The 21,921-nt window shown below is 41.7% G+C and overlaps 1 protein-coding gene across 11 annotated transcripts in view; it reads left to right on the top strand.

Annotated features, from left to right (window-relative positions):
• Positions 1-21,921, top strand: part of SMOC1 (SPARC related modular calcium binding 1) — a 316,356-nt gene that overhangs the window by 272,594 nt on the left and 21,841 nt on the right. The window lies entirely within an intron of this gene.

Genomic DNA, 21,921 nt, shown 5'->3' with positions numbered 1-21,921 from the left:
ATTAATTAAAAAGAGAATTGAAATGCAAGAAATGATTGTATGTTTAGAGTCACGTGTTTAGAGTTTGGACACATCTCTGGGGTTTCTTCACTACTTTAGATATGCCTGACCACATCATAATGCAGGTTAAAAAAACAATCAGCAATTTGTGTGTGGTTATGTGTAATAGAGTCCAATGGAAAATAATTATTATATTTAACCATACACATGTGTTTGTGATTTGTCTGACCTTGGCATTTGGGAAACTGAAAAGATGTTTGCTAAGCAACAAAAGAAGTTCTGGTGGTATTTATTTTGCCATAACAAAAATTTCTTCTTCAACGAAAATGATTGTTTTTTTTTTATGCTTTTCAACCTTCTCTATTTCCCCATTCTCATTGAAAGTGCCGCAAGCTGAAATAAAGTAGGTGTATTACATTTGTGCATTTTTTCTACATTCATGGCTTAAAGTGAACTTGTGGCCAGGCTATTGACTTTCAAATGTTTTCATTTCAAATTGTACATTACAGGACACAGGATGATATTCTAGAGCCAATGGGTTATGCGTCTGCCTTTAAGAGATTTAAGTGGTTCTAGAGACTGAATTTTTTTTTTTCACCTTCATAAATTTTATGCTTAAAGGTAAAAAACATTCAGTATGCAGCTCCCTCCTCAGCTCCCTGTTATACTTACCTGAGCCGGATCTGGATCCATCGATGTGTATGAGAGCAGCGGCTCTCCTGGGTCTCTCCCTTCTCATTAGCTGAGATACAACATCAGGAGCCATTGGCTTCCACTGCAGTCAATCACAGCTGGTGGGGAGGGATCGGGGGTGCGGCTGAGCCGCATTCTGTGTATCTCATACACACACAGAGGCGGCTCGGGAGTAAGCACGAAGGGGTGCCCCCATAGCAAGCTTCTTGCACTTGCACAGGGAGGAGCCATGAGCTCTAGTGGGGGACCCAAAAAGAGAAGTAAAACCATTGCACAGAGCAGGTAAGTATGACATGTTTTTTATTAAAAAAAAAAGTGAATTGGGCAGCACAATAGCTAAGTGGCTATCACTTCCACCTAGCAGCACTAGGGCTGTTGGTTCAAATCCCAACAACAGCACTACCTTCCCAGGGTTTGCATGTTGTCCCTGTGTCTCCAGGGTTTCCTCCCACACCCCAAAGATGTGCTGGTAGGTTAATTGGATCCTGTCTAAATTGGCCCTAGTATGTGTATGTATGAATGTGAGTTAGGGACCTTAGATTGTATGCTACTTGAGGGTTAGGGACTGATGTGAATGTACAATATATATATTTAAAGTGCTGCGTAAATTGACTGCACTATATAAGTACCTGAAATAGATAAATAGAAATAAACCTTTAGTATCACTTTAAACAATGGCAAACAAAGCCATAAGGACACTCCTGTATAAGAAATCCCACTCCCAGCAAGCCTAAGTTTTTGCTAGAAGAGAGAAAAGACATCTGATTTCTTAAGAACACTGAGAGAATCAAATATTCATTAGATGCTGCATTTTCCAAATGAGTTATTCTTCAATTTTGGCTGGCTTTTGGCACTAGACTAGGCACTCATCTAGGCACGTGATGCAAAACATTGAGCTAGGTTCAGGGTGCTCAACAGGTCCAGGGCTGTGGTACACTCACCAGTGGAGCCCAATCCCTGAAGACTCCTTAGGGAAGGGGTAGGCAAACCTTTTTTTTAAAGAAATTAATTAGCAAGGCTTAACTAAATAGTAAGATCATCTTAGAAAATTATAATAAAACATACATCACTGTAAAATATAAACATATCCTACCTTAAAAGTGGACAGTGTCCTTCAGTAGAGCAGTGGTCAGTGTCAGTAGGTCAATGGACAGTGTCAGTAGGGCAGTGGTCGGTGTCAGTAGGTCAATGGACAGTGTCAGTAGGGCAGTGGTCGGTGTCAATAGAGCTGTGGTCAGTGTCAGTCAGTAGAGTAGAATTTGTCAGTAGGGCAGAGGACAGTGTCAGTAGAGCAGCGGAGAGCATCAGTAGGTCAATGGACAGTGTCAGTAGGTCAGTGTCAGCGCAGTGGTTGGTGTCAGTAGAGCTGTGGTCAGTATCCGTCAGTAGCGCAGTGGTTGGTGTCAGTAGAGCTGTATTCAGTAGAGTAGACTTTGTCAGTAAGGCAGAGGACAGTGTCAGTAGAACAGTGGACAGCGTCAGTAGGGCAGAGGTTGGTGCCAGTCGAGCAGTGGATGGTGTCAGTAGTGTTTTTATATTTATTGTCTTATTTTTTTTAATCACATTTTAAATAATTTTTACAATTCTATTTTTTAACAGCCCTGTTGGGGGGTGTTGGTGAAATATCAGGGTTCTAAACAGACCCCTGATGTTTCACTTTTGAGACAGAGAAAGGAGATTTAGGACTGTGTCTTTTAGTCTCCATCTCTGCAGCCTCAGCTGCACAGAATGAATGAACAGGAGGAGCTCTGCACAATCTCCCTGTTCATTCACAAACTTAAGCATAGTAAACACAGTGTACTTTGCTTCAGTTATGAATAAACACAGTGAGTGATCGGTACCGATCACTCACTGTGTTCATTCAGAAAAGGAATGGGCTGGTAAATTACATATTTACGGGGCCTTTTTCCCCCACACTCCATCCTGAAAAGATCCCCTGCAACAGCTGGCGGGTGGGAGAGGAGGGGAAGCCGGCAGTGGCTGCGAGGGTGAGGGGGACCAGAGAAGCACACGAGGGTTCTGGGCAGTGGAAGGAAGGGGAACCTGGACAGGAGGGGCTTCATTTTTGGCACCGATCACTCACTGTGTTTATGCAGAAAAGGAAGGGGCTGTACAATTACATATTTACCGGGCTCTTCCCTCTCTCTCTGACTACCGACTTTGGTTCCCCACTGCAGCAGCTGAAAGAGGGGATAAGCTGGCTTTCTGCTGTTGCATGGGGGGGGGGAACTACAGTCGGTAGTCATAGAGCGAGGGAAGGGCCCAGTAAATATGTAATTGATCAGCCCCTTCCTTTTCTGAATAAACACAGTGAGTGATCGGTACCGATCACTCGCTGTATTCATTCATAACCGAAGCATACAGGGGATCTATTACAGTAAATGCTGGCCCTCCCGCCCATCTTTGTTCAGGTTCCCCTTTGTTCTTCTTGTCAGTGGCACAGCATACTAGGTAGTTCCTTCCCTGCGTCACTCTGCATATGTATGTAGAACATGAAACTGATTTTTCCAGGAGTTTAGCTTCAGTGTCATGGCTTTGCATTTGCAAATGGCTAAACACGCCTTTCGTGCATTTTTACCAGCGCTCAACAAACACCAGGTACAGCACTTTGGGATGGAAGAACGGCTTTGACGGTTTTCCTGATACCTGGAAGATAGTGCTTTTCAAGGAGCATGCTGTGGCAGGTCAGGACAATGGGCTGGGGTATTAAAGATACAATTCATCATTGGATGGTGCCTGGTGTGCAGCTGAACAGTCACTTTATTTTGTGTGACCCAGAAACAGGTTTATTTTAAGGTAATATAAATTCCGGGTAAATTTAATGCTGGTGATTTTCACATGCTCCTTATAAGGTTGAACCTGCTTTTTTATTTTTAACGGTTCCTTGGCTGCTTTTAATATTACTGTTTATATAAACGTGTTGTGAAGTTCTCAGGCGTTTATAACAAAACTGTAGTTTCTTCTAGATCTATGCAGGAGGGTATAATAAAATAGGTGGAGACACAGCTGTAATTTATAGTATTTCATACTGGCCAAGATTTCTACAGAAATTATACCTAGATTTGGCGGTTTCCCCATATAGTAGTACAAATAAAATAAATATAAGCGGTAACATTTATATCAAAAGGATAAATTGAGCTGTTACATTATCTGCATAGTTACTGGCAGTAACATATAGAATTGATTTCACAGCCTTTCTGAATCGTATACATTTTTTCAGTTTGTCTTGGCAAGTCTGCCAGTTTTTAACCTCAAACACCTGGACTCCACGAGTCATTCTGTAAACTCCACACAGGAGAAAATGTTGCTGGAAAGCCTTGTTTGAAATAAGAGCGTGTCCTTGCTGAATAATACGTATGAAAGATCTGCTTGGGGATAAAGTCTCTGGTTGGGTCATTTGTATTGGTTAAAACACCTTTTCTGTGGAAGGCCGTGTTAGAAAGTATAAGCCAGGGCTGTGTGCATTTGAGTATAAATCTGCAATGTTATACAGGCACCCAACAGTAATAATATTTTCTTTTAAGTATTTTTTGCCATTTAGTTGAACTAAACCTACAGAATGTGCACAGTTTGCCTTTTCATGACTCTGCACTTGTGCCTAGTTTGTGTGCAGTGTAGATATGAGTACGGATCATCTGGCATTTTAAACATTTGCTCATTCCTATCAATATGATTTAAGGGGCTTGAGATAAATAAACCAATCCACACGTGTATGCCATTCTGCTTCCCTTTGTAAAAACAAGATTTATTTTAGCAATGAGATCAGTGGTAATATAACTCCAGGGGATCAATCTACTTTAAAGCAGAAGAAAAGTATATCTTTTTTTAATGCAAACATTTTAAAAGTTAAATGTTAGCTTTTGCTTTATCTATAATGTATTATATTCACATGCCATCTTGTGGAGTCTATTGAAAATTAATATTCTACAAGTATTTTCTTCCTCCACATTAGAGGGAGGCAATGAAGAGGTTCTACCATGTTAGGGAAGCTGTGGAATCACTAAAAGTATCTAGGGTCCAAATGTAAAACTATTATATTCATTTTCACTTTGTACAATAAGTCCCCTACTTATCAACAAGTTCTGTTACGGGAGCTCGCTCATAAGTCCAACTTGTTCATAAGTCCAACAAAGCGCTTGCAGCCATTGTCAAAAGGCACAGCGAGTGAGATCACAGCACCAATATTGCTTGTGTTTGTATGGAGATCTGTCAGGTTTTTTTTTTTCCGTTCAGCCCGCTAGGTTACGGGTCGGGAACTCACTCATAAGTCCAACTTGTACATTAGTCCAACAAAGCACTTGCAGACAATGGCTGCAAGCGCTGATTAGTGTGTGCTGGCAGGGGGAGTCCCTGTGTCAGAACACAAAGGCACACCAAGGGAGATCGCAGCACCAACATTGCTTGTGTTGGTTTGGAGATCTGTCAGGTTTTTTTTCCATTCAGCCTGCAAAGTTACGGGTCGAGAGCTCATTCATAAGTCCAACTTGTACATTAGTCCAACAAAGCGCTCGCAGACAATGGCTGCAAGCACAGATTTGTGTGTCTTGGCAGGTGGAGTCCCTGTGTCAGAACACAAAGGCACAGCGAGGGAGATCACAGCACCAATATTGCTTGTGTTGGTATGGAGATCTGTCAGGTTTTTTTTTTTTTTTTCGTTCAGCCCGCTAGGTTACGGGTCGGGAGCTCACTCATAAGTCCAACTTGTACATTACTCCAAAGTGCTTGCAGACAATGGCTGCAAGCGTTGATTTGTGTGTCCTGGCAGGGGGAGTCCCTGTGTCAGAACACAAAGGCACAGCGCGGGAGATCGCGGCACCAATATTGCTTGTGTTGGTTTGGAGATCTGTCAGGTTTTTTTTTTTTTTTTCGTTCAGCCCGCTAGGTTACGGGTCGGGAGCTCACTCATAAGTCCAACTTGTACATTACTCCAAAGTGCTTGCAGACAATGGCTGCAAGCGTTGATTTGTGTGTCCTGGCAGGGGGAGTCCCTGTGTCAGAACACAAAGGCACAGCGCGGGAGATCGCGGCACCAATATTGCTTGTGTTGGTTTGGAGATCTGTCAGGTTTTTGGTTTTTTTTCGTTCAGCACGCTAGGTTACCGGACAGGAGCTCGCTCATAAGTCCAACTTGTTCATAAGTGGAATCACTAAAAGTATCTAGGGTCCAAATGTAAAACCATTATATTCATTTTCACATTGTACAATAAGTCCCCTACTTATGAACGAGTTCTGTTACGGGAGCTCGCTCATAAGTCCAACTTGTTCATTAGTCCAACAAAGCACTTGTAGACAATGGCTGCAAACGCTGATTAGTGTGTCTTGGCAGGGGGAGTCCTTGTGTCAGAAAACAAAGGCACAGCGAGGGAGATTGCAGCACCAGCATTGCCTGTGTTGGTATCGCAATCGATCAAGGTTTTTTTTTTCGTTCAGTCCACTGGGTTAAATGAAAAAAAAACTGAGCGTGTGTACCCAGATTTACACAATTGGACATGCGAACACGTTTGCACGTTTGAAAGTTTGCAAGTTGAACGTTCATATATATAGTGGACTTACTGTATTTCAATTATTTCTAGCTTACTCCTATTACTCTGAATGATCTTAAAGTTTTTAAACTTACTTTGTGAAGATCCCCACACATTTACAGTATTTCTTGGAATTCTGTGGCTCGAATTCACTATGGCCTGTGAGTAGGTACTGCTGTGTCACACATTTCACAGAGCCTGCCTTCTGATCTACAGAGGTGCTGGGGGGAGGAGTTTCAGGAGGCGGAGTCAGTGCAGGAATCCCTGCTTGCAGGCAGCAAGGTACCATGTGATGTGTAGTCCTTAGAAATTGAAATTAGACATCAGAGGGGAGGCTGCAAAGCATGCAGGGAATCCAGGAAGTTGTGGAAAGAGATGCCAAGCAGACAGGCAGCACTCACAATGTGAAAGTAATTTTCAAATTAAGTTTTTGTTGGATTGTCAAAAATAACAACTGTTTGTATTGCTATTATATTGCATAATATGACGTTCTCTGTAGGTACTACTGTTATTGTTTCTTCTTGTTCAATTTACTATATTCAGCTGCCAATCAAATGTGAAGGCAGAACTGGGAGGAGGCGCTTTATTCTGTGCAGTGATAGTGTCTCCCTCCTATTTATATGTAGGAGTATAATTACATACTAAGAGGGAGATGTGGAAAACCTCTGACCTCGTAGCTGTGCAGCCAGCAGAGACCATCCTAAGGGGTTATAGAGAATCATTGTTCCTGCACAGCAGTTAGGAAAACTTTTGAGAAAGCCACAAGATACGTATGGGGTGGATTTAATAAACTGGTGCACTTTAGAATCTGATGCCGCTCTATGGTAGCCAATCATCTAACTTCACCTTGTTCAATTAAGCTTTGATAATAAAATCTGGAAGCTGAGTGGTTTCTATGTAGAGCTGCACCATATTGTGCATGCTTTAATCTTGGTAAATCCCCCTCACAGGGGGAGAGTTACCAAAACTGGTGCAGTTTAGAATTTGGTGCAGCTATGCATGGTAGCCAATCAACTTCTAACTTCAGCTTGTTCAATTAAGCTTTGACAATAAAACCAAGAAGCTGATTGGTTTCTATGTAGAGCACCAGATGCTGCACACTCCAGTCTTAGTAAATCTCCTCTATAGTTTCGCAAGTGTGCATGCACTATATTCATCTTGCAATTTTATTTGTTTGCATTTTGAAAAAAACCCCAAAACTTTAGTTCTGCTTTAAAACACCTCCATTTGCATTTTGGCAAAATTAAGCTTATTTTCCTGATGCATTATGACACAACTTTTGCAAATTGCGCCAGCTTCTTGCCATTTAATGCCACACATTGCCCCATTACTGCCATCACATCCTGCATTTTCAGTGCCAATATATATGGTGATGTGCCGCCACATTTTTTTTTGGGGGGGGGGGAGCATTGGGGGCAAAATATATACAGTATATACTTATGAAATGTTGTTTGGGTACCAACCCAGGTAAAAACAAAATAAGCCATCTGCACCCAAAATTTATGGTAGCATGATCAGTTTTTCAGACAAGGAACAACCTTTCTTGAGAAATGAGAATTCTCCTGTGCCTAAGTGCAAAGGTTCCTTGTCAGTTCCCTTTATGTATCTACTGTACAGTATGACTCAAGAATACACACCACCTTGCTGTCCTCCTAGGCTAGGGAAGTCCCGATGCCATTCTAAAAAAAATTAGACAGGGTACACCAAAACAGGGGAGGACACCCTTGGGATCCTAGCTGGCTTACACAATTCAAGAGATGGACCCTCTTCTTCAGAGCCAAACCCTTTTTTGGAGTATGCTGGGCAGATTGAGCAACCTGAAGCTGACACTTTGTTTGATATGCTATATTCCTCATGTAGTTTGTATGTTTGTTTTTTTTTTTGTATTACTACTAAAAGGTATGTGGGATAATGCACTAGGCTGGTGCACCCTCTCTCTGTCTTGATTTCTTGGAATGCTCCAAAAATACCATATTTAGAAAACATTCCTATTTTATACTATTCTATAATAAGAGTGTTGCTACCCTCTCAGATCACCCCTACACTAGTTCTCCTTCCAGTGCCGAGGTAGAGTGGTTTGGCTGTATATCAGAGCCAGGCACAGGCTGTGTCCTGAGAAGAACTAACATTCCCATGTGTTGGGCTCTGATGTGACAGCCCATGGCGATAATGGGGATCCACCCTTTCAGTTTGTCCTGTGTACTTTATAACCAAAAGTGAAAAAAAAAAGAAAATCTCAAATTTTGGGTTGTCACCTGAACAGCAATAGAGGGGAAATCTTCGAATAGGCATACACTTTTCTAGTGACCATGGTTGCAGCCAAGGATTCTCTTACACTCCCTGTTTCAGCTATGGGACAGGAAGTGACAGGAAATCTCACCAGTGGGACCCTGGAAAAAAACTGACGTGACTTATAACCCTTCTCTACTCTGTACAAAGTGAAAATAAAAGTTTTGTCTTTAGTTCTGCTTCAAGCAGAGGAATGTTTAATTATCTTTTTTTAACTAGTTCATTTGTGCAGCACTAAAGCTGTATGCATGAACATCTCTTGAATATCCATGGTTTACCAGAATATCTGCCTAAAGGGTTTTCAATATCTCATACATAAGATACTTTGTCTTATGTTAACAAAAAGTATGATTATGAGAAGAGTTTGTGTATGAACTGATATATCTACCTTTGCAAGAATCCCAATTTTAGCCTCACCCTACATGTATGTCCCAATAGAATACCCTTTTGTCTCTGCCATGCCGTTGGTAAAGAAAAAAAGGTTTGTGGTTTCTAACCTCCAAATGACGGTAAGACATACCACCTGCAATGTTAGCCTCCAACAGATGCACGTTTGTTGCCTGAGTTCTTGTTACATGATTCACAATTTGTGGGAGGCTAAAATATTAAGGTGGAACTTGTCCCAAAATGAGAAGTTCCGATTATTTGCATCCTCCCTCTCCTCTTTTTATCATTTGTCACTTTTTGTGGGTGGTGGAGGACGAGAACCTGGTTTTTACAGGTACCCCCTCCCACCTCTGGTTGGATTGCCTTGGTGCAGCAGCCTTCTGGGACACATCACAGGTCCCTTAAGATTGCGGAACCATTCACAAGGCGCAGTGCAGCGTGCACATGCAAAGTGGGAAACCGGCTGTGAAGTCACAAGACTAGTTAAGATGCCAGCTCCTGGACCTGAAGCCGATTGAAGAAACGGTTCAGGTGAGGACAGCACTGGATCCCTGGACAGGTACATGTCATTATATAAAAGGTCCCAGCAGCTACAGTATTTTGGGGGGAGACTGGGGCTCCTCTTTAACTAGTTGCCAACCGCAGATAGCCGAATGACGGCTGCACTGCGGCCGGCCAGTTCTGAGTGGACGTCATATGACGTCCTCCCAGAACGCGCTCTCCTGCGCGCCCCACGTGATCAGCGGTGTCCAATGACACGCTGATCAGAGGGAAATGCAAGTGCCGGTTCTCGGCTGCACTTTCCTCACGCTGTCAGATCGTGAGGAAAGTACTGCCTAGAACCGGCAGTTGTCAGAGCGGGGATCGGCACCGATCATCAGGGCACTGATGATCAGTGCCCTGATGATCGGTGCCCAGCAGTGCCACCCGCAAGTTCCGCCCACCTGTGCCCAGCAGTGCGCTCACTAGGTCCGCCCACCTGTGCCCAGCAGATCACCCACCTGTGCCCAGCAGTGCACCCACCTGTGCCACTCTGCAGTGCCACCTACCTGTGCCCAGAAGTGCCACCTACCTGTGCCCAGCAGTGCCACCCACCTGTGCCCACCCACTAGTGCTGCCCACCAGTGCCACCCACCAGTGCAGCCCAGCAGTGCTGCCAGTCAGTGCCACCAGTCAGTGCCCAGCGGTTGTGCCAGTCAGTGCCGCCAGTCAGTGCCCAGCAGTGATGCCAGTCAGTGCCGTCTATCAGTACCCATCATCAGTGTCACCTATCAGTGCTGCATATTAGTGCCGCCTATCCGTGACACCTCATTAGTGCTGTCTATCAGTGCCGCCTATCCGTGCCACCTTATTAGTACTGCCTATCAGTGCCCTTTAGTGCTGCCTATCAGTGCCCATCAGTGCCGCCTATCAGTGCCCATCAGTGCTGCCTCATCAACGCACATCAGTGAAGGAGAAAAAATACCTGTTTGAAAAATTTTATAATAGAAACAAAGAAACTTTTTTTTTTTTCCAATTTTTTGCACTTTTTTTATTTATAGCGCAAAAAGTAAAGCGCCCAGTGGCGATTAAATACCACCAAAAGAAAGCTTTATTTGTGAGAAAAAAATGATCAAAATTTCATATGGGTACAATGTTGCATGACCGCGCAATTGTCAAAGTGCGGCAGCGCTGAAAGCTGAAAATTGGCCTGGTAAATAAGGGGGTATAAGTGCCTGGTAGGCAAGTGGTTAAAGCTGAACTTTATTTGTAACAACTGATCAAAAATAATGTTCTTTAGCAAGGAACATACATTCCACATTATTAATAATAATAATGCTACAAAAAATAGTGTCTGCTGTAAATTGACTCCAATATTGTTCCGGTTTCTTCTTGCTGGAGGCTGCCATTTTGTTGAAGCCCAGAGCCCTGAGTAGCAGTTAAAGCAGAAAACCCTCCTATATTTTTCAGCCAAGGAAGCTGCCATCTGTTTTATCTGCAACTGCCATGGCGATGCATATATAATCCGTTATAATACCAGCCATTTGATGGTTTGACAGTTTGGTTGAGAACACAAGCAAATGTAACAGTTAGCATTACTGGTAGTTCCGATTTAAGATTTAGACCAGGGGTGTCAAACTGGCAGTCCTCCAGCTGTTGCAAAACTACAAGCCCCATCATGCCTCTGCCTTTGGGAGTCTTGCTTGTACATGTCAATCTTGCAATGCCTCATGGGACTTGTAGTTTGGCAACAGCTGGAGGGCCACCAGCTTGACACCTGTGATTTAGACTGTTGGCAGATCAGGCTCTACAGATTCAGCAGTGCCTAAAAATGCCTAAAAGTGGAGAGCAACTGAGCATGTGCAGAGCAGGATGGGACAGTGTATTACTGGATTTTTTTTTTTAACAGTATAGACACTTATTTTACTTAGCTATACCTGCAAATGGGACCAGCCTGAAGTGATCCAGCAAGACTTAATTTTCTGGCTAAAGTTCCACTTTTACCTTATGCTGAGCTTTATCAAGTGGAAGGCTTAACTTGTGTAGCTGCATTCTGACAATGCTTCCATGCCAAGGTATGGATAGATGCAGGCCTTCCACAGCTTCTACCGTGAACATAAATGCTGAAGTCAAATGAGTTTTTCTATTTAGGTAATGGAGAACAAAAGAAGGAGAAGACAGGGACAGACGGTCCCTTGTTGGTGAAGAATTGTTTTATCCCCTAAACAATAGTTATGTGAGATTGTTCAAGTGTGTGTCATAAACACGCTATTATATTGTCACCTGATCGTGCCAAAAGCAGCCATACAACTCTAAAGATGCTCTGAAATATTTTTAAACATTCATTATGATTTTGTTTCTCCTATATGCACATCTTAGGTACATGTACAGTTGTGTTCACAATAATAGCAGTGTGTTGAAAAAAGTGAATAAAGCTCAAAATCCTTCTAATCGCTTTTATTTCCATACACACAAATGCATTGGGAACACTACACATTCTATTCCAAATCAAAGCCTGAAGAATAATATATCAAATTTGTGTTGTTCCTCTAAAAAAATTAAAGAAAAGTGAATATTAGACTGTTAAAAAAAAATAGCAGTGTTTGTATTCTTCTTTACAAACTCAAACATTCACTATATAAACTGAAAAATGTTTGAAGATTTTGCTTTCCTTTGAATCACTTACTTAATATTTCGTTGTATAAGCACTGTTTCTGGGAACTGCTGTACATCTGTGTTGCATGGAGTCAACCAACTTCTGGCACCTGTGAACAGGTATTCCAGCCCAGGATGATTGGACTACATTCCACAGTTCTCTATTCCTTGGTTTTGCCTCAGAAACGGCATTTTTGATGTCACCCCACAAGTTTTCTATTGGATTAAGATCCGGGGATTGGGCTGGCCACTCCATAACATCAATCTTGTTGGTCTGGAACCAAGATGTTGCACGTTTACTGGTGTGTTTGGGGTCGTTGTCTTGTTGGAACACCCATTTCAAGGGTATTTCCTCTTCAGCATAAGGCAGCACAACCTCTTCAAGTATTCTGATGTATTCAAACTGATCCATGATCCCTGGTATGCGATAAATAGGCCCAACATCATAGTATGAGAAACATCCCCATATCATGATGCTTGCGCAACCATGCTTCACTGTCTTCACAGTGTACTGTGGCTTGAATTCAGTGTTTGGGGGTCGTCTGACAAACTGTATCCAGCCACTAGACCCAAAAAGAACAATCTTACTTTCATCAGTCCACAAAATGTTGTGCCATTTCTCTTTAGGCCAGTCAATGTGCTCTTTGGCAAATTGTAACCTCTTCAGCACGTCTTTTTTTCAACAGTGGGACTTTGCGGGGGCTTCTTGCAGATAGCTTGGCTTCACATAGGCGTCTTCTAATTGTAACAGTACTCACAGGGAACTTTAGACCTTCTTTGATCTTCCTGGAGCTGATTGTTGGCTGAGTCCTTGCCATTTTGGCTATTCTTCTATCCATTCGAATGGTAGTTTTTCACTTTCTTCCACGTCTTTCAGGTTTTAGTTGCTATTTTAAAGCATTTGCGATCATTTTAGCTGAGCAGCCTATCATTTTCTGCACTTCTTTATATGTTTTCCCCTCTCCAATCAACTTTTTAATCAAGGTACGCTGTTCTTCTGATCAATGTCTTGAACTTCCTCAGAATTTCATAGAGAAATGCACTGTAACCAGCATGTACAGTTGCAAGAAAAAGTATGTGAACCCCTTGGGATTACGTGGAGTTTTGCATGAATTGGGCATACAATGAGCTCTGAACGTCATCTAAGTCACAACAATAGAAGAACACAGTCTGCTGAACATAATACTACACAAACATTAGATGTTGCCATGGTTTAATTGCACATAACATGTAAACATTCACAGTGCAGGGAGGAAAAAGTATGTGAACCTTTGGACTTCATAACTGGTTGACCCTCCTTTGGCAGCAATAACCTCAACCAAACATTTCCTGTAGTTGCAGATCAGACCTGCACAATGATCTGGAGTAATTTTGGATCACTCCTCTTCACAAAATTGTTTCAGTGTAGCAATATTCTTGGGATGTCTGGTGTGAATCGCTCTCTTAAGGTCATGCCACAGCATTTCAATCGGGTTGAGGTCAGGACTCTGACTGGGCCACTCCAGAAGGCGTATTCTGTGCTGTTGCAGCCATTGTTTTGTTGAATTACTGGTATGCTTTGGGTCATTGTCCTGTTGCATCACCCATCCTCTGCGGAGCTTCAGTTGGCGGACAGATGGTCGTACGTTTTCCTGCAAAATGTCTTGATAAACTCTGGAATTCATTTTCCCATCAATGACAACAATCCGTCCAGGCCCTGAGGCAGCAAAGCAGCCCCAAACAATGATGCTCCCTCCGCCATGTTTTACAGTGGGGATGAGGTTTTGATGTTGCTGTACTGTGCCTTTTTTTCCACACATAGTGTTGTGTGTTCTTCCCAAACAACTCAATCTTGGTTTCATCTGTCCACAGTATATTTTGCCAGTAGTGCTGTGGAACATCCAGGTGCTCTTTTGCAAACTTCAAACGTGATGCAATATTCTTTTTGGACAGCAATGGCTTCCTCCGTGGTGTCCTCCCATGTACTCCATTCTTGTTTAATGTTTTCCTTATTGTAGATGTGTCAACAAAAATGTTAGCATGTGCCAGAGATTTCTGTAGGTCTTTAGCTGACACTCTGGGATTCTTCTTTACCTCGTGCAGCATTCTGCGCTGTGCTCTTGCAGTCATTTTTACAGGACGACCACGCCTAGGGAGAGTAGCAACAGTGCTAAACTTTCTCCATTTGTAGACAGTCTGTCTTACCGTGGACACATGAACATCAAGGCCTTTGGAGATACTTTTGCAACCCTTTCCAGCTTCATGCAAGTCAACAATTCTTGATCGTAGGTCTTCTGAGAGCTCTTTTCTGCGAGGCATGGTTCACATCAGACAGTGCTTCTTGAAACCAGTAAACCCAAAACAGGTGTGTGTTTTTTAAGGGCAGGACAGCTGTCAGCAACACATCCAATATCATCACATTGATTGGAGTCAAGGTTGGCTCACTCCTGGCTCCAATTAGCTCTGGGAGAAGTCATTAAGCTAGGGCCTCACATACTTTTTCCTCCCTGCACTGTGAATGTTTACATGTTATGTGCAATTAAACCATGGCAACATCTAATGTTTGTGTAGTATTATGTTCAGCAGACTGTGTTCTTCTATTGTTGTGACTTAGATGACGTTCAGAGCACATTTTATGCCCAATTCATGCAAAACTCCACGTAATCCCAAGGGGTTCACATACTTTTTCTTGCAACTGTACAACATTTGCTGCCTTCCTTCCTTAAATAAGGGCAATAATTGCCACCTGTTTTTCAAAGAATGAATGACCTCACGAATAGAACTCCACACTGCTATTATTTTGAACATGCCCCTTTCAATTAGTGATTCAATTACACAGAATCAGCAGCATGCATGTCATGACTGTTGGGTCTGTTGGATTTCTATTACTCTACTACACCTGCTAGTAAATTATTTGCCATGTAGAAATATCATTTCTACCAAAAACAGTGATTGATCAGGTTAGTGATGTCTGACTGCTATTATTTTGAACACAACTGTATGTTGCAATTGTATTTTTAGCAAGATATGTCCCGAATGTGAAAACTCCTACATTTTGAAACCGTGTCCCTCAGTAGCTCTAACTATCCAGCAGTTCAGTTTGGAATATGTCACAAGTGGAGAAAATATCCATTAGACATTAGACCCGGTGCAAATCACTTAGCAGCTCAGTTTTTTGTGTTTGACAAATGATTCTTCTTGTGCAGCACTGAAGGGGTTAAGAAGTGCTGCTCATGTCTGCCAGCACCCTGATGTAAAGTAGCACAAGCTAAGAAATTCTTCTAACAAAAGCAGCCCTTGGTCCATAAGTTACACCGACAGCTGAAATGAAAAGCATCTGTGTGTTCTCTTTGCTCTGTTCTCAATCTCAGCTCACTGTATGAGAATCTGACCTTCTTACATGGATTAGAACACTGTTGATGTTGCAAGGAGAATAGAACTAAGAGGGGCTCAAGGATGAATGCAAAATTACCTTGTTCACTGCGACCAGCTACAGAAACATAATGAAAGCCAAATGAGTTGGATTGAACTTCTAATAGTCTAAAAATCAATAGATGCAAATAAAGAATAACAAAGGACACTAAACATGGGATTATCTGATCAGCCAAGTAAAAACGAACACATTTTCCATAGACATGTATTGTCCTAATTCACATGTATGATGCAGATTGTAGGATGAAGGCATGCAGAGCAGGTACTGTATTTGAGAGGTTCTCATAGACCCCAGCCAGAGGCTTCATTCTGTTTCCTAAAACATCGTGTTTTCACACAAACTGCATTAGACTTGTCCCACAACCATAAAGGGATTAAAGGGCATTTACCAATATTGTTTTATTGTTCTTGCTCACTTTAAAAATTGAATGTTTCCGGATTATATATCTTTTAAGATTATAGATCTTATATATCTCTATCCATTCAGTCGTATCCGACCCTTGGCGATTTCATGGACCGTCACTCGTAAGCGACTTTTTCCATGAATTCTCTTAGCAATTTTTTTTACAGGGTAGGTTGCCAGGTCTTTCCCCAACCCCTACCATGCAGGGGATCCCACATGGCCAGGGATGAAACTAGGACAATTTAATTGCGGCCATTTCTTGTTTTTATCCAGCCTTTAAAATGAGGCACTATTCCCCCACTGACACCAACATTGGGGCACAATTTCTGCCTCTGATACCAATAATGGGGCAATATTCCTCCCACTGACACCAGTAATGGGGCACTATTTCTTCTACTGACACCAACAATTGGGCACTATGCCTCTCACTGACACCAATAATGGGGCACTATTCCTTCTACTCAGAGGCGTCCCTAGGGTTGGTGTCACCCGGTGCGGTAACACTTGGTGACACCGCCTCCGACGATCCCCGCAGAATTGATCGGTTCTGCGGATTGAGCATAATGGATCGGACTCCGATCCATTATGCTCAATCTGCAGATCCGATCCATCCTGCGGGGATCGTCGGCTTTCTTTACAACTTACCTTTTCTTGGAGCTGGTCCGGGACAACTGCTCATGTCCCGGTTTCAGGCACGATCATCGATTGATCGTGCCTGAAACCGGGACATGTGTAGTTGCTTCAGGGGGACATATCTACATGGGAGACACATCTTGCCGATACACCAGTGTCACCCCGCAGGATTGTCCGCATGCAACCTATACAGGGTGACACCGGACCCGCTCCAAGAAAAGGTAAGTTGTAAAGAAAAGCCGACGATCTCTGCAGGATGGATCGGATCCATGCTGCGGGGATCATCGGCTTGCTTTACAACTTACCTTTTGTGGAGCAGGTCCGGTGTCACCCCGTGCGGTCGGTGTCATCCGGTGCGGACCGCACCTGCCTTGGGACGCCATTGCTTCTACTGACACTAATGATGTAGTGCTATTCTTCTCACTGATACCAACGGTAAGGGCATGGTTTCACCTGCTAATACCAGTGATGGAGCACTATTTCTTCTACTGACACCAACAATTGGGCACTATGCCTCTCACTGACACCAATAATGGGGCACTATTCCTTCTACTGACACCAATGATGTAGTGCTATTCTTACTGATACCAACAGTAAGGGCACTGTTCCACCTGCTAATACCAGTCATGGGGCACTATTCCTTCTCTTACTGACCACTGGGGACCTATCTATTTTTTTTTACTCCCACTGACCACCAAGCCTGAGGCATTATCTACTTCAATGGCCATAGTACGTCCCCCCAAAAGTCTGAAGAACAGTACACTGGCCCTTTGTTTAGAACGTTTGGGGATCCATGGTACAGAGGAATTCAGTAATAGGATACAAAGTCAAAGTACACCTGCCTGTTATGCCACAGATCTGTATTGTAGTATAACGTGTGCATCCAGTGGTTCCAGGGTTGCCTCCTTTCCATCAGGCATGATAGGCTTTGACTGGTTTCTAGGCTTGGCTATGATAGACTTGGCTCTTTGTAGGTCTGACTGATGTGGTCTGGTGATGTGTGGAAAATTACACTGAGGCCTATGGCAGACTAGCTATCCTGTAGCTGAAGACAACTCGCTTAATGGAACACTTACCTTCTGATAAACAGGGGTGTGGAAATTTTTTTAAAAACTTGTCCAAGGGACTTAATAGAGGTCCCAATCTACTTGTCCTTCAATACAATCTACTTGTCCTGATTAAAAAAAAAAAATAAAAAAAATCCTAGAATGCAAAATAAAAAGGGTTGATTTTTTGTTTTTAGGCAGAGGTGCTTTTAGGAATGTATAGGGCTTTTAAATACAAAAGGGGCTGTATGGTGACTTAAACTTTTAATGATTTTTATTTTTTGCTAGAAAATTTCTTAGAACTCCTAAACATTTTTTTTTAAAGCAGAGGCCCTAAAGAATTAATTGGTGGGTTTTGCAAGTTTTTTTTTTTTTTTATGTCACACAGCATTTGCACAGCAGTTTTTTAACCACTTCCATATCAGGCACTTTTACCCCCTTCCTGCCCAGGCCAATTTTCAGGTTTCAGCACTCTCACATTTGGAATGACAATTGCGCAGGCATACAACATTGTAACCAAACTAAAATGTTGTCATTTTCTTCACAAAACTTTCTTTTGGTGGTATTTAATCACCACTGGGGTTTTTATTCTTTGCTAAATTAACAAAAAAAGACCGACAATTTTGAAAAAAAACCCCGTTTTTTTTGTTTCTGTTATAAAAGTTTGCAAATAAATAATCTTCATAAATTTAGGCCAAGATGTGTTCTGTTACATTTCTTTGGTGAAAATAACCCAAATCGGTATTTATTATTTAGTTTGTAGGAAAGTTATAGCGTTCACAAACTATAGGATATATCTGAAAATTGATCAATCCTGAAGTACTGACAGCCAATCTAATTTCTTGATGTCCAAGATTGTCAGAACAGTACAGATATCCCCCAAATAACCCCTTTTTGCAAAGTAGACAGTCCAACGTACTTCATAAGAGGCATGGCAAGTTTTTTGAAGTTGTAAATTTTTTGTCATTTTTCGGAAAATGAAGAAATGAAAAATATTCACTTTTTTTTTACATACTGTCACCAGTGCAGTACAGCATCATCATATAACTTACATGGCAGTTATCAGGGACACTGACTGGTGACCGTACGAAATATAAAAATTTATATTTTTTTATTTTTTTAATTTAAATTTTTTATTAAATTTTTTCTATTTTTTTAAGATTTATTTTTTCATATTTCACTATGGCCAAAGTAGTATAATGTTACCATAGTAACATTGTACTACTTTGGGGAAGTGATCAGTATTTATTTATTTTTTTTACACAATTTGCTTACAGCAAAGAATTACTTTGCTGTAAGCAAGCATTTACCTGAATGACATTGATTCATTCAGGGTTATTTTTTTTTTTGTGCTTAGCTGTGATTTGGCCATGGCTAATCACATGACACATCTGGGCTGTGATTGGCCCACCTTGTGCATTTGATCACTGTGACCATTCACAGCTAGACACACTTGTATACAATGGATGGCATGAAAGGAAACCATCCATTGTATACAACTGTCATGTGGCCTGCTGTGATTGGTCACAGCAGGTCACATGGTACTGGCAACAGTGCCGGTACACAGATCTGTCATCGGCCATGTCCAAGGTACACGGCCAGTGCCAGATCGTGCCGCAGTGTGGCCCTGTGGGCATGCGCAATGCACGTTCCTTAAAGAACGTCATATGGTGTCGACCCGGAGGGACAGGATGTTTGTCCGGCCGCCATCTGGATATAGACCGGGCGGCAACTGGTGAAAAACTATTTTTTTTTTTTTAAATATACTTTTTGGAATTTTAATGCAAAAAAAACACAATGCACGACCCATTTTTTTTGGTAAAATAAAAGATGATGTTACGTCAAGTAAACAGATACCAAACATGTCATGCTTTAAAATTGCACATGCCCATGCAATGGCAACAAATGGTGTAAATTTTACCATCCATGGGTCACACTTTAAAAGCTTTTACATGATTTACACAGAAGGTCTGGTGCTAGAATTACTGCCTTCGATCTGACGTGCACATTGATACCTCGTGTGTGTGTGTGTGTGTGTGTGGTAGTCGCTGTTTGCATGCATGCAGGACTGATGTATGCATTCTTTTTTTGCGTGCAAGCATGGGGGGACAGGGGTGTTTTAACTTTTTTTTTAATTAATTTATTTTGACACTGTCGCTTTAACTTTTTTTAAAATTGCTTTTATGGCTGTCACGAGGAATGTAAACATCCCCTGTGACAGCAAGAGGCAGTGATGGGTACTCTTTGTGGGTAGATCTGGGGTCAGTAAGACCCCATATCCCTTTTCTGTCCTGAAAAGCACTTGATTACACCAAGATCGGTGTGATCAAATGCTTTCCATTTTTAAAATGGCACCGTTTCCATCGGGGAAAGTAAAGTATGCTCATCGCTTCCTGTTTCCTATATCATAGAGACGGACAGAGTGGTGCTGGTCTTTGTCCGCCTCTATGATAAGCCAGCAGAAGCACTGCCTGGTTGTTCGGGTGTCCCGGATTGGATAGGCTCTGTCTCCCCTCCCAGTGGATGGGACTCGGACAGTACTAGGTTGCAGACAACAATAACTGAATTATAACAACAAAAATTAAAAATGTAAATAAAAATTAAATAAAAAATATATAATAATCTGCACATAATAATCAGATAATATTACCAACAAAAATAATAAATATATATAAAAAAATATAAATAAAATAAAAACCACAAAATAACAATATCCAGATTACAACAAAAATAAATGCAAATATAAATAGAAAATAAAAATATCAAAATTAAAGCAAATATAAATAAAAATCGATTTTAGAAAAATCAATAAAAAAGTATAATATAACATAATCAACAGCTAATAATCAACAAGATTAATAAAAAAATGAAATAAAATACAACATTAAAAAAATAAAAAAGCTATATAAATTAAAAAAAAATTATATATATATATATATATATATATATTCTGCAGAGAACTGTAATCCGATAATGACTACTACAATGATTAAAACTATAAATATGAAATCTAAATAAATATATTTATTAAAGTCCCGCCCCACTGCCCATTGGTGGAGAGCGCTGCCAGTCAGAACCAGGTGTTCTCCATATGGCCACCCAGTCCTGATTGTGCTCTTATGGAGAGCTGCTGAACACCTGGCTCTGACTGGCGGCGCTCTCCATTAATGGGTAGTGGGGGTGGCGGGACTGGACCGAAGCGTGCCTCCACCAAGCGGGAGGGGGGATTCACAGACGTCCGTACAGCCTGCAGCCGCTTGGATCACTTTAGACCGTTGGCTCTGCCTACCTGCAGCAGGGCTAAATGTATAAAAAAAACTTCTTGCCCGGCACCCCGAACTGCATGCCCTGGGCATTGGGCGATAGGAATTCAACATCCCTGAAAAGCATTCATTGGTCAAAACGTCAGTGAAAAGATGAGGAAGAACAATTTGTCCTAAGAACACACAGAAAGGTCAACAGAGATGCAGGATACCCCTTACTATGTTCTTCAATAATTAAAAATACTACATTCATACTGCCAAGTTGAGATAAAATTCAAGAAACTGCTCATTCTTAAAAAAACTAATCCAGTAACATTTTAGTGGTGATTAACACATTTATTTATTTTTAGCACATTTGTACTCTAAAAAAGTCCATAATTCCCCTCCCACTGTATAGCAGACCTATGTCAATGCCTATATGTACTGTCCTGCTGCTCTAATTAGTTCCTTGGTAAAAATCCCAGTATTTCTGGGTATGGGCATATATGTATATTCTGCTACCCTCGCACAATGCCACATTTAGTGCCTGAGTAGCCAGTTGTCATGCTTACAATTTGCCAAACCTTCTTAACCTCAGCTCTAATCTAGGTTTGGTTAAACTGCCAAGTAGTCAATGTCTTTTCAGTTCTCAAACCAGAGGAAGTGGTTAGAACTTTCACCTGGCAGCACTAGGGTCGTTGGTTTGAATCCCAACCAATGCACCAGGTGCCTGGAGTTTGCATGTTCTCCCTGTGCCTGCGTGGGTTTCCTCCGGGTACTCCGGTTTCCTCCCACACTCCAACACATGTTGGTAGGTTAATTGGCTTCTGTCTAAATTGGCCCTAGTATGTGTATATATGAATGTGAGTTAGGGACCTTAGATTGTACGCTCCTTGCGGGCAAGTACTGATGTGAATGTACAATATATATTTAAAGCACTGTATAAATTGACAGCTCCATATAAGTAACTGAATTAAATAAAATAAATATGTATATGTACACCAACATGGGGCAATTGGCTTGTGTTTAAATACTTAAATAAGGCATCATTAGCACCAAAGGACCGAAAAGTGTATACTGAACTGAACATCAGGCAACGCTAAGGCCACAGTCTTTCAAAGATTTCAATTACCTATAACAATGCGGTGGGAATCCAATGG

Source organism: Staurois parvus, unplaced genomic scaffold (genome assembly GCF_062004578.1).
Source record: "Staurois parvus isolate SC_StPar_1 unplaced genomic scaffold, SC_StPar_1.0 ptg000568l, whole genome shotgun sequence".
Classification (NCBI taxonomy): Eukaryota; Metazoa; Chordata; class Amphibia; order Anura; family Ranidae; genus Staurois; species Staurois parvus.
Note: the sequence above shows the minus strand (reverse complement) of the source record. Positions and strands in the feature narration are given on the sequence as shown.